This window comes from Tamandua tetradactyla, chromosome 14 (genome assembly GCF_023851605.1).
Source record: "Tamandua tetradactyla isolate mTamTet1 chromosome 14, mTamTet1.pri, whole genome shotgun sequence".
Classification (NCBI taxonomy): domain Eukaryota; kingdom Metazoa; phylum Chordata; class Mammalia; order Pilosa; family Myrmecophagidae; genus Tamandua; species Tamandua tetradactyla.
Window position 1 is genome coordinate 67609783 of NC_135340.1, and position 12456 is coordinate 67622238.

Genomic DNA, 12456 nt, shown 5'->3' on the forward strand with positions numbered 1-12456 from the left:
CTTACCCAAGGCACTGGCAGGGGAATTAAGTAAGCAATGGACACTTAAATATTTTTTTCACCCCAAAACATGTAATGAATGCCAGTTCTGTGCCAGACACTTTGACAAGTGTAAGGAAAAGAAGTCAGATATAGTCCCTGCCCCTGAGGAACAAATATTCTGTTGAAGGAGACGGTTAAAAACAAGTACATGAAGGAAGCACAAATTGAGTTCTGGACTTCTTTCGGTTTCTAGAGCATGCCAGGTTTTTTCTAAATTAAGGACCTTTGCACATGATACACCCTGGCTGGAATGTTCTTCCCCTCACTCCTTACACAGGTGGCTCCTTCTCATCTTCGGCTTGCTTTCACAGAGAAGCCTTTCCTAACAATGCTAACCAAAGTGGGCATCTCCCACCCTCAGCATGCAGTCTGCCTCTTAATCATTTGTGCATGTCCTTCAGTGCACTTAGAACGTATAATTATCTTCTTTGTTGAAGAGATGTGAATATAGTAACAATAGCTAACATTTATTGAAAATATATCCAGAATCAAATACTATTCTAAGGCTAAGATTACTGTAGGAAGATAGTGGAGTAGGAAGTTATAGGACTGAGTCCTCCCTACAGAACAACTATTGAACAGGCAGGAACTGCCTGAAACAACTACGTTGAAATCCTAGAGGCCAGAAGAACACTGTAAAACATCCAGGAAGAGAGGGAGGAAGAGGCTGATAAATTATAGCAAAGAACAGTAAATTGTTCTCTCCACATGGCTACCGATGTCCATCCCCCGCTCTTACTGCAGGACATGGGGTCCAGCCCCTGGCTAGATTGCTGATGACAGAAAAGGACTTAAAAATCCCCTTCCCTCAAAAATGGACAGCACAATAATACCTAATTGTAAAGTAATCATGTTAAAACACTGAATGAAGCTGCATCTGAGCTATAGGGTTTTTTTTGTTTGTCTGTTTGTTTGTCTTTTTTTTTACTATTATTATTTTTATTTTTTTCTCTATATTAACATTCTATATCTTTTTCAACAACAACAACAACAACAACAACAACAACAAAATCCCCTTCCCCAAGACTAAGGATAGGGATGGCTGATCACTGATCATGGCTTCTGAATAGCGACTTCAGGTGCTAGGGGCCTGGTTGAGGATGGCCATTGTTTCAACCCTCCCTGGGCCTTAAAGGCAGCAGCAGCCTTGCTTCAGTCTGCCCCTGGCAAAGGCTGAGGGGGAAGAGACTTGAAGATGCTACCCTTCCTTAACCCTTCCTTAACTGCAGGGGGCCAGTTAATTGAAGGGCTGCATTTGCTGGGCAGGCCAAGAAAGCTCAGCTTCAGGGAATGGTAGAAGAAGCTCCTGGCACCCCTCCTGACTCACTTCGCGGGCCCCTAGCCCTATTTCAGATAGGAGAGAGTGATTTGCAAGAATCCTCTCTGTAGTAACCTTTCTCCCAGAATTTGTCCTCTAGGTAAAAGCTGCTGGAGACAAGGAAAGGAGTGTGAGAAACTTACAGACGTGGAAAATCTGGGATAAATGTTCGTGAGCTTCAAACACCCAGGAGAGAGTGGTCAGTCTCCTGGGAAACAGAAGGAATAACCAAACTCCTGTAAACAAGAGAACTCTAAAACAATTAAGAAGCAAAAGCCCAGGACAAGACAGGCTCAGAAAGACTCTGCATACTGTACTAGCCTTGGGCCGACCTTCCTGATAGGAATGCTAAAGCTTAAGAAAATCTCTGTCTTATCACCAGCTGTTTGCAAAATCAAGATACAGACAGCTCAGAGACTAAATATCAGAATTAAAATATTTTTAAAATGTTAAACTGTACAGTGTGCAATGAAAGAGTACAAAGAAACCGGAAACAATAGCCAACCCAAAGGAAGAGCACAGAAATACAGAGAACAACCATGAAGACCAGAATGTGGACATACTGAGCTAAGCCTTAAAAAAAATGCTCTAGGAGATGAAGAAAAATACAAACTAAAAGAAATCAGGAAAATAATGAATGAACAATATAAAAATTTTAGTAAAGAGATAGAAAATTTAAAAAGGAACCAAATAGTATACTGGAGATGAAGACTGAAATGAACTGAAATGAAAAATTCCCAAGAAGGTTTCAGGAGCAGATTGGAGTTGGCAGAGAAAACAATCAGTAGACTCGAGAACCAGCCAATTGAAATGAGTCAGGCTGAGGAACAGAAAGAAAAGGAATTATAAAAAGCAAAAATAGCCTCACACACCTCTGGTACACCACCAAGCATACCCATGTATGCATTATGGGAAGCACAGACAAGGAAGAAAGAAAGGGGTAGGAGGAATATTCAAACAAATTATGACAAATATTATTCTAAGCACCTTACATAGATTTCCTCATTTAATCACACAACAGCCTCTGTTACAGCTGACTACTTCCATACCAAGGTATCATAAAACAGTAGAAATGGTATTGGCAGTCTTGTGTGCCATGTTAATATTCACAGGAATATTCATAAATGGAAACACTAAACCCTCAAATATTATAAATAAAAAATGGTGGCAGAGTGAAATGGAAGGAGGAAAAAAAAATACTCAGCAGCAGAATCGGGCTTTAGGCAATTTTTTTTTTTTTTTTTATGGGCAGGCTCTGGCATGGTAGGCAAGAATTCTGCCTGCTGAGGCACCACTGCACCATCCTAGATAATTTTTATATTACCAGGTCATAATGCAATTCAAAAAACTATAAACTAATTTTAAGACAAATATTCAATAATATCTCTGTACTGTTTTATAATGAAACAGCAACAAAAAGAATCAAACTACCTAATTATTTTCTCAAAAAGTTCTCCTTAATCATACCAGAATGCTTTATAGTGTTCCAGTATCAAATGAAGGAAGCTCAAATTCCCTACTTTCACATTCAAAACCCGAAACTCCCCCTTTCCTAAACAACCTCTCCAATTTATATTAGTTTACTCATCATCATCTGTAGTCTATCTTCACCTCTTAACTTCCTATTGCCCATACTCAGAATGTCATCTCTTCTATTTACCTTCCATCCACCCCCTTACTTTCAATCTCTGTAATTTTCCATTTATCCAGATAATATCTGTCCTTTAAAGCTCAATACAGCTGCCATTTCTACCAAAAGAGTTTCTGTCCTGAAATTAATCAACCCAAATGAAAGTAAGCATTCTCTCTGAACTCTGATAGTAGACATTATTTTTACCACTCATTTAGTTATCCAATGTTTTGTGTATTTTGTTTGTGTAACCTACCTTCTTTCTTGGATTATAATTTCTGTAAAGCAGAGAATACAATATATACCTATATAATTTATACACTATATACATAAGTCCTAACAATAAGTATTACTGAATGAAAAGAAAAAAAATGTGACCCAGTGGTCATGCTCACAAAACCTCCCACAGTTTTGTAGGTACAAGACAAATTAAAAAGAGTTGTATATACCAATTGTTAATATGGCATATACCATATCATTTCAACTCTTTAACCATAATTTTTCTTAGTGAGAGATCAAAACATTTTTAGGATGTCTATTCATTGATAAAGTTGAAGTATATATATGTATTTAAGCAAAATTAATGTCACAAAAATCCAAATTCAGTTCTTAGCAAATCTACCCACACAAAGAAGGCATAAGATTCTCTTCATATCCTGAGGCATTTTAAACTGAGGTTGTTGAATCAACAAAGGAAGTCAATATCAGAGTTTAATTTCACAGAAAGACATTCTGCCCTATGCTCCTAATGTAGGAGAAACCCAGCACTGACTGAATCTTACAGCTGAAAACAACTGTTATGTTAGTAACTTCACTCATGAGGAAATTGGCACAAAAAACTTTAGAAATTATCCTCAATAGCCTGAATTGAATCCAGATGAAATATTACTGCTACTAAACTTGATTATAGTCACAGGATTTCATTCTGACTGAGTTCCAGAATCCTAGTTGGGAAAAAGTAGGTTTTAGAAGATACTGGCTCTGTACTCTGAACCTGGCAACTTGGGGTTTTCATAGAAAGCTGGTGCCCACCATGCCCAGACATTAAAGCAAGATACTTGTAGCAGGTCAGGGCCCAGGCCCCCTCCTAAGCAGCCCATAACAAACATGCTTTAATCAAGGGCAAATATCAAAAAGTATATAACCTCCCTGGAGGGGGAAGAATCTAACCATGGATGTAAAAATGGCATTGATTGTATCTTAGTCTTAAACATCAGGTTTAGTTCCCTTTAATGGGAAACCAAATGTCCTCAAAATATACGGAATGTCTTTGTTCTAAAATCACATATTACACCTGTACCTCTTTTCCTTGCAAAATGCTAAACCTCTGGACTGGCTGCCACGGGAGAACCTCTCTTGTTCGTAAGACCCAATAAATCTACATCTACTTCTGTGCCTGGTGTATTTTACAGTCTCACAGCAGTACATACCTGTGCTCTGCATGAACTCAGTCCAGGCCCAAACAGCTACTTGTGCTATTTCCTTCAACCCTCATAACAACCTTTGAGAAAAGAATTGTTACTCCCATTTTTAGAGATTTTAAGGAAGATAAGACAGAGAGGTTAAATATTTGCCAAAATTCACTTAACTAGTAAAAGATAGTATTGATATTTGAATCATGAGTTATCCAACTGTAAAGCTCGTGTTCTTTCCACTTCACTAGCTGCCACAAAATCCATTTCTGGAAGTCAACATAAGAATACCAGATAGATGGGGTCAACCAAATCAAAAGGCCAAGCCCTCCATCTTAGGGTTTGCCCCTATGAAACTAATCCCTGCAAAGGATAGGCTAAGCCTACTTAAAATTAGGCCTAACAGTCACCCCCAGAGAACCTCTTTTGTTGCTCAGATGTGGCCTTTCTTTCTCAGTTGGCACATCAAGTGAACTCACTGCCCTCCTCCCTGTACGTGGGACATGACTCCCATGGGTGTAAACCTCCCTGGCAACATGGGACAGAAATCTTAGGAGGAGCTGTGACTCAACATCAAGGGATTGAGAAAACCTTCTCAACTAAAAGGAGGAAAAGAGAAATGAGACAAAAAAAACTGTCAGTGGCCGAGAGATTTCAAACAGAGTTGAAAGATTATCCTGGAGGTTATTCTTATGCATTATATAGATAGCACCTTTTTAGTTTATGGTATATTAGAGTGGCTAGAGGTAAGTACCTGAAACTGTAGAGTTGTGTTCCAGTAGTCATGTTTCTTTAAGATGACTGTATAATGATACAGCTTTTGCAATGTGATTGTGAAAATCTTGTGTCTGGTGCTTCTTTTATCTACCTTATGGACAGATGAGTAAAACATACGGATTAAAAATAAATAAATAATAGGGGGAACAAATGTTAAAATAAATTTAGTAGATTGAAATGCTAGTGATCAATGAAAGGGAGGGGTAAGGGATATGGTATGCAGGAATTTTTTGTTTTCTTTTTCTTTCTTTTTCTGAATTGATGCAAATGTTCTAAGAATGATCATGATGATGAATATACAACTATATTATGAAAAAATGTATGTTCATATTGTATGTTGATTGGCTTTATTAAAAAAATTTTTAAAAACTTTAATTTTCATAAACTGATGGAGTGATTCCATTTGTAGAACTTTATTTGAAAAAATATTTATACCAAGTTTCAGGGATTGTTCATTACAGTGCTTGAATTACAGCATTACAGTGCTATAGGATTAATTATAGTGTTATTTATAATGGCCAAGAATTGTAAACAACTTAAGTATTCTTCAAAATGCAGAGTGGTAACTTTGTCAAGAAAGTAAAAAAGACAGCCTATGCAATGGGAGACAATATTTGGAAATGATATATCAGATAAGGGTCTAATATCCAGAATATATAAAAATATTGTTCAATTCAACAATAAAAAGTCAAACAACCCAACTACAAAATGGGCAAAAGACATGAACAGAAACTTCTCAGAAAATGAAATACAAATGGCCAAATGGCACATGAAAAGATGCTCAACTTCCCTAGCTACTAGTGAAATGCAAATCAAAACCACAATGAGATGTTATCTCACACTCACCAGAATGGCCATTATCAATAAGACAGTAAACGACAAGTGCTGGAGAGGATGTGGAGAAAGAGGCACACTTATCCACTGTTGGTGGGAATGTCAAATGGTACAACTGCTGTGGAAGGCAGTTTGGCAGTTGCTCAGGAAGCTAAGTATAGAATTGCCATATGATTTGGCAATACCATTGCTAGGTATCTATTCAGAGGACATGAGGGCAAGAACATAAACGGACGTTTGCACACCAATGTTTATAGCAGCATTATTTACAGTTGCCAAGATGGAAACTGCCCAAATGTCCATCAACAGACAAGGGGCTAAACAAGCTGTGGTATATACATATGATGGAATATTATGCAGCTGTAAGACAGAATAAAGTTGTGAAGCATGTAACGACGTGGATGGACCTTGAGGACATTATGCTGAGTGAGATTAGCCAGAAACAAAAGGACAAATACTGTATGGTGTCACTGATATGAACTGACATTAGTGAATAAACTTGGAGAATTTCACTGGTAACAGAGACCATCAGGAGATAGAAACAGGGTAAGATATTGGGTAATTAGAGCTGAAGGGATACAGATTGTGCAACAGGACTGGATGTAAAAACTCAGAAATGGACAGCACAATACTACCTAACTGGAATACAATTATGTTAAAACACTGAATGAAGCAGAATGTGAGAATGATAGAGGGAGGAGGGATGGAGGCACAAATGAAATCAGAAAGAAAGATAGACGATAAAGACTGAGATGGTATAATCTAGGAATGCCTAGAGTGTATAATGATAGTAACTAAATGTAAATTTAAAAAATGTTTTTGCATGAGGAAGAACAAAGAAATGTCAATATTGCAGGGTATTGAAATACATGGTCATTCACATTTTAAAACTTTAACTTATGTGTGAGACTAAAGCAAAATATGTTTATTTGGTACAAAATTTATATTTTGACTAGTGCATCTCTTAATATAACTTATCTGGACAGTTTAATTGAACACCATAGGTACATGGACCTTCAGTAGGACATGAGTTTTTGCAGGTTTGTTCAGAGTGATGCCCCAATAAATCCCAGAGAGATCTGAACAGTGAATAAAAAAGTACTTGCAAAGTCCCCTTGGGGGAATAGTGAAAAAGGTAAAATTCAACTTCCCCATTTGGAGAGGGCCTGATACTCTCACAAGCAGTGGGGACAACCAAAGCAATAGGCTGAGCCCTCAATCTTGGGGTTTGTTCATATGAAACTTATCCCTGCAAAGGATAGGCTATGCCTACTTAAGATTAGGCCTAAAAGTCACCCCCAGAGAACCTCTTTTATTGCTCAGATGTGGCCTGTCTCTCTCCACCAACACGACAAGCAAACTCATTGCACTCCCCCTCTCTGTGTGCGACATGACTCCCAGGGGTGTAAACCTTCCTGGCAACGTGGGACAGAAATCTGAGAATGAGCTGGGACTCAGCATTGAGAAAGCCTTCTTGACCAAAAGGGGGAAGAGAGAAATGAGACAAAATAAAGTGTCAGTGGCTGAGAGATTTCAAATAGAGTCAAGAGGTTATCCTGGAGGTTACTCTTATGTATTATATAGATATCCCCTTTTTAGTTTAAGGCATATTAGAGAGGCTAGAGGGAAGTGCCTGAAACTGTAGAGCTGTGTTCCAGTAGCCATGTTTCTTTAAGATGACTGTATAATGATACAGCTTTTACAAAGTGACTGTGTGATTGTGAAAACCTTGCTCTGATGCTCCTTTCATCTACAGTATGGACAGATAAGTAAAAAATAAGGATTAAAAATAAATAAATAATAGGGGGAACAAATGCTAAAATAAATTGGGTAGAGGGAAATACTAGTGGTCAATGAGAGGGAGGGGTAAGGAGTATGGTATGTATGAGTTTTTTCTTTCATTTTATTTCTTTTTCTGGAATGATGTAAATGTTCTGAAAAATGATCATGGTGATGAATATACAACTATGTGATGATATTGTGAGCCATTGATTACACATCAAGTATGGAATGTTCATACATTAAGAATGTATTTAATAAAAAAAATTTTTTTTAATTTTAAAAAAAGAACATGTTGCATGTTGACTGGTTTTTATTAATAAAAATAAAAACAGAAAAAATGCAGATTGGTTAAATGATATATGTGTGCAATAGGTAACTTTACATTAAAATACTGTTTGGAGGAATATTTAATAACATGAAAATATATTTATTAAGCAATAAATTAGTTTTCTAAATAGCATGTACCATTTGATTTACTTAAAAATATAATATATATGTGTGTAAACATATAAAGAAGGATATACCCAAAATATTAACTGTTATCACAGGATTATAGGATTGTTAGTGAGGGTCCCACCCTATCTTCTTTTGATTTATCTCAATTTTGTACTTGAGATAAATTACTGGTGTAATTTTTAAGAGGATATTTCCCTACTACTTCCTGGAAGTTTGAGAGATGTTGATGTCTTATTTGGGAGACCAAATATATCTGAGGCCATGCCTTTTCCAAACCACAAACACTAGACTGGCAAAAAAGAGATATCCAGAGTCAAGAATTTTTCTCATCATAAAAAACTGAATTTAGGCGAAATGGCAAAGTAGGAATCAGTGCCTCTACCAGAACAACTATTTAAACAGACACGAATTGTCTGAATCAAGTATTTCAAAACTCCAGAGTCCAGCAGAACATTGTACAAAATCCAGGGAAAAGACTGGCAAATTATAATAAATGCTAGTAAACTAATTTATCCGTGTAGTCGTTACTGGTGCCACAGTGGGGTCCAGCCCCAGGAATAGCTTGCTTGCCAAAAAGGGAAGTAAAACCCACTTCCCTGAGATCCACAGTAGGCACAGGCAGAACACTGATCTTGGCTTTTGATTAGCTACTTCAAATAGCTGGGGGTGGGGCTATGAGTATGGTCATTTCTGACCCATCCAGGCAAAGGCAGTAGAGGAAACTTAAAGAAGCTATGCTTCCTCAGAACTGTGGAGGGCAGTTAAAAGAATGCACTCAAAGGGCACGGTGAAAGCATACCTTCAGCAAGCCCTGGAAGAAGCACCTGGTATCATTCCTGTCCTTTGCCTCAATCCCTCTCCAGCACAGCTTGGAACAAGCTTGTGGACCCTTAATGGGTCGCTGGACTTGTTCCAACTGGGAAAGACTAACTTGGGAAACTCCTCTCTGCCATGCTCCTACCTGCAGAATTTGTCCTACAGGCAAAACTAGCTTGAGACAAGGAAAGCAATGTAAGAAAAAAACTGAAGTACATGGCCTGGGGGAAAGGCTTACCTACCTTTAAATCCTGCAGGAGAACACCCAACAGAGGGAGAGCAATCTCCTGAGAAGTAGAAGAGTACATTCAAACTCCTGTAAACGGGGGAACTCCTAAGCAACTAGGAAGCACAACCCAGGATAAGACAGGGAAGACCCTAAACTTTACATTCACCTTGGGTAGACTTTCCTGATAGGAGACAGACACTCAAGAAATATCTCTGTCAAACTCAAGAAACAGACATCTTAGGAAATACATCCCAAAGATAACACTTTAAAGTGTTAATGTCTACAGTGTGCAACAAAAGATTACAACACAAACAGCAAATGTTGGCCCATCCAAAGGAAGAAGATAAAAATCCAGAGAACATCAATGAAGACCACACTGTGGATGTACTGGAAAAAGATTCATTCAATACGTTCAAAGAAATGAAGGAAAATACAATGAAAGAACCAAAGGATATCAACAAAGCAATCAATGAATAATATGATAATCTCAATAAAGAGATAGAAATTTTAAAAAGAAAGCAGAACAGAACTACTGGAGATGAAGACCACAATAATACAAATGAAAAATTCCCAGGAAGGTTTCAACAGCAGATTGGAGCTAGTAGTGGAAATAATCAGTGAATTTGAAGATAAGATAACTGAAGTGAGTCACTCAGTCTGAATAGAAAGTAAAAAGAATAATAAAAAGTGAAAATAGCTCAGGAGACTCTGGGACACCGTCAAAATACACATGTGGGAGTCCCAGAAGGATAAAAAAGAAAGGGGCAGAAGGAATGGTCTAAGAAATAATGACAGAAAATTCCCTAAACTTAGCAAAAGACATGAATATCTACACCTAAGAAGCCCAGAGAACACCAAACAGGATAAATCTGAAGAAAAATATACCCCATCATACATGGACCAAACTGTCAAATGCAAAGGACAAGAACAGAGTTCTGGCAGCTGTAAAGGAAAGGAATTCATCAGCAGTCTACCTGCCTGACCTATAAGCAAGGCTAAAGGGAGTTCTTCCGACTGAAAGGAAAGGACATGTGCCAGTTTTCCACCTTAAATGGAGTTTACCACCCACTTTGGACTGCACTCCCAAGCAATCTGACTCTGGGAAGACCCAGGCCCAGTGCGCCAGGGTCTCTATTGGCCTCACATCAGCCACAGTACCTTGAACTTTCTCTTCAAAGTTCTATTCAACTTTCCCTTTACCTGTTGACTATCAAGTCTCAATTGTCAAAGCTGCCAGAATATAATATACCAGAAACAGAACAGCTTTTAAAAAGAGAAATTTAATAAGTTACAAGTATACAGCTCTAAGGAAGTGAAAGTGACCAAATTAAGGCACCAACAAGAGATTACCTTCATTCAAGAAAAACTCATAGATCAGCTGGGAAGTCATGTGCTAGCATCTACTGGTCCCTTGGTCCTGGGCTCTGTTGCTTTCAGCCTCTGCTTCTCTGGGGCTGGCTTTCATCTCTTGGCTTCCCTCAGCTATCTCCAGTTTCTGACTTGCTTAACATCTTATGGTGACTTCTTCTGGGCTCCAAGCATCTCCAAAGATCCATGTCTCTATTCTCCAAGTGTCAGCATCTGTGTTAGCTCTGCTCTGAAGTTTCTGTCAGCTCGGTCATTTCTGACTCTCTCCAAAATGGTTCCTCTTTTAAAGGATTCCAATAAATGAATCAAGACCCACCTGAAATGGGTAAAGTTACATCTCCAGCTAATCAAAAGGTCACACCTACAATTGGGCATGCCACATCTCTGTGGAGATAATCTAATCAAAAGTTTCCAAACTACAGTATTGAATCAGGATTAAAAGAAACAGTTGCCCTCACAAGATTGGGTCAGTATTAAAACATGGCTTTTCTGGGGTACATAATACTTTCAAACTGGCACAGGACACTTGACAGTGGTTCAAAGCAGCATAAAGAAATAAAGACCACTGGTAAAGGTAACCATTTATGCAGTTATAGTTGTCAATACCATTGCATTGTATTTTTTGGTATATAATTCCACTTCTTCCTACAGGGAATAAAATGCAAATACCTAAAAGTGATGGAAAATCTATGGCTTTAGATAAACAATGTACAAAAATATAAGTGGCAACAAACACACACAAAAAAGTGGGGGGACGGAAGGGCATAAGAAAATGTATATGTATGTTTTTGAAGTCAAATTGGTACCATATATGTTGTTACATATTTAGGATGTTATATTTTAACCCAATGATAATCACAACAAAAATATATTAAAAATGTATCCACATAGAAATAAAATAGGCAGTAACAGAAGAATTAAGGGAAAAAAAAGTTATAAAACTTACAAAGACTAAATAGCAATATAACAAAAGAAAGTCCCACATTATGAGCAGTGACTTTAAATGTAAATGACTTAAACACTTCAGTCAAAAGGCAGATATTGGCAGAATGGATAAAAAAGTATGACCCCACTATATTCTTTCTGCAAGAAACTCATCTTAAATTCAAAGATGGAGGAAGGTTAAAAGTGAAAGGATGGGAAAAAATATATATATATATCATGCAAGTATATCCAGATAGAAAAGGGAAGTCACACAATATGGTACAATAGAAAAAAATTAAATAAACATAAAAGTAAGCATTAAAGGAAGAACTGAAGACAAAAAAGTCTTGAGGTTTATAAGGCTAAATAGCAAAGTGGCAGAAGAAAGTCCTGCATTATCAGCAGTGACTTTAAATGTAAATGAATCAAACTCTCCATTCAAAAGGCAGAGACTGGCTGAATGAATTAAAAAGTATAACCCAACTATATGATGTCTACAGGAGACTCACCTTAAATTCCAAGGTACAAGTAGGTTGAAAGTGAAAGGAGGGAAAAAAATATACCATGCAAGAGGTAACCAAAAGAGAGCAGGGGTGCCTATGATACTATCACGTAAAACAGATTTAACTAAAAAACAGTTACAAGGGACAATGATAGTCATTATATACAGATAAAGGGGTCCATTCAATAAGACATGATTATAAATATATATGCACCTAACAGCAGAGCCCCAAAATATATGAAGCAAAAATGGACACATCTGAAGGTGGGAATTGACATTTTCTATATTAATTGTAGGAGACTTTAATATACCACTTTCAATAATGGATAGAACATCTAGTTAAAAGATCAATAAAGTACAAGATTTC

The 12456-nt window shown here is 37.4% G+C and overlaps 1 protein-coding gene across 9 annotated transcripts in view; it reads right to left on the reverse strand.

Moving 5' to 3' along the window:
- ATOSA (atos homolog A) overlaps positions 1-12456 on the reverse strand; it is a 148279-nt gene that overhangs the window by 107982 nt on the left and 27841 nt on the right. The window contains exon 1 of one of the 9 annotated variants that reach the window (XM_077127944.1): positions 6025-6160. The exons of the other annotated variants lie outside the window; for them this stretch is intronic. The gene's annotated coding sequence lies outside the window, so the exon portion shown is untranslated. Of the gene's footprint in view, positions 1-6024; positions 6161-12456 lie in introns of those variants that run through there. 9 annotated transcript variants of the gene reach the window in all.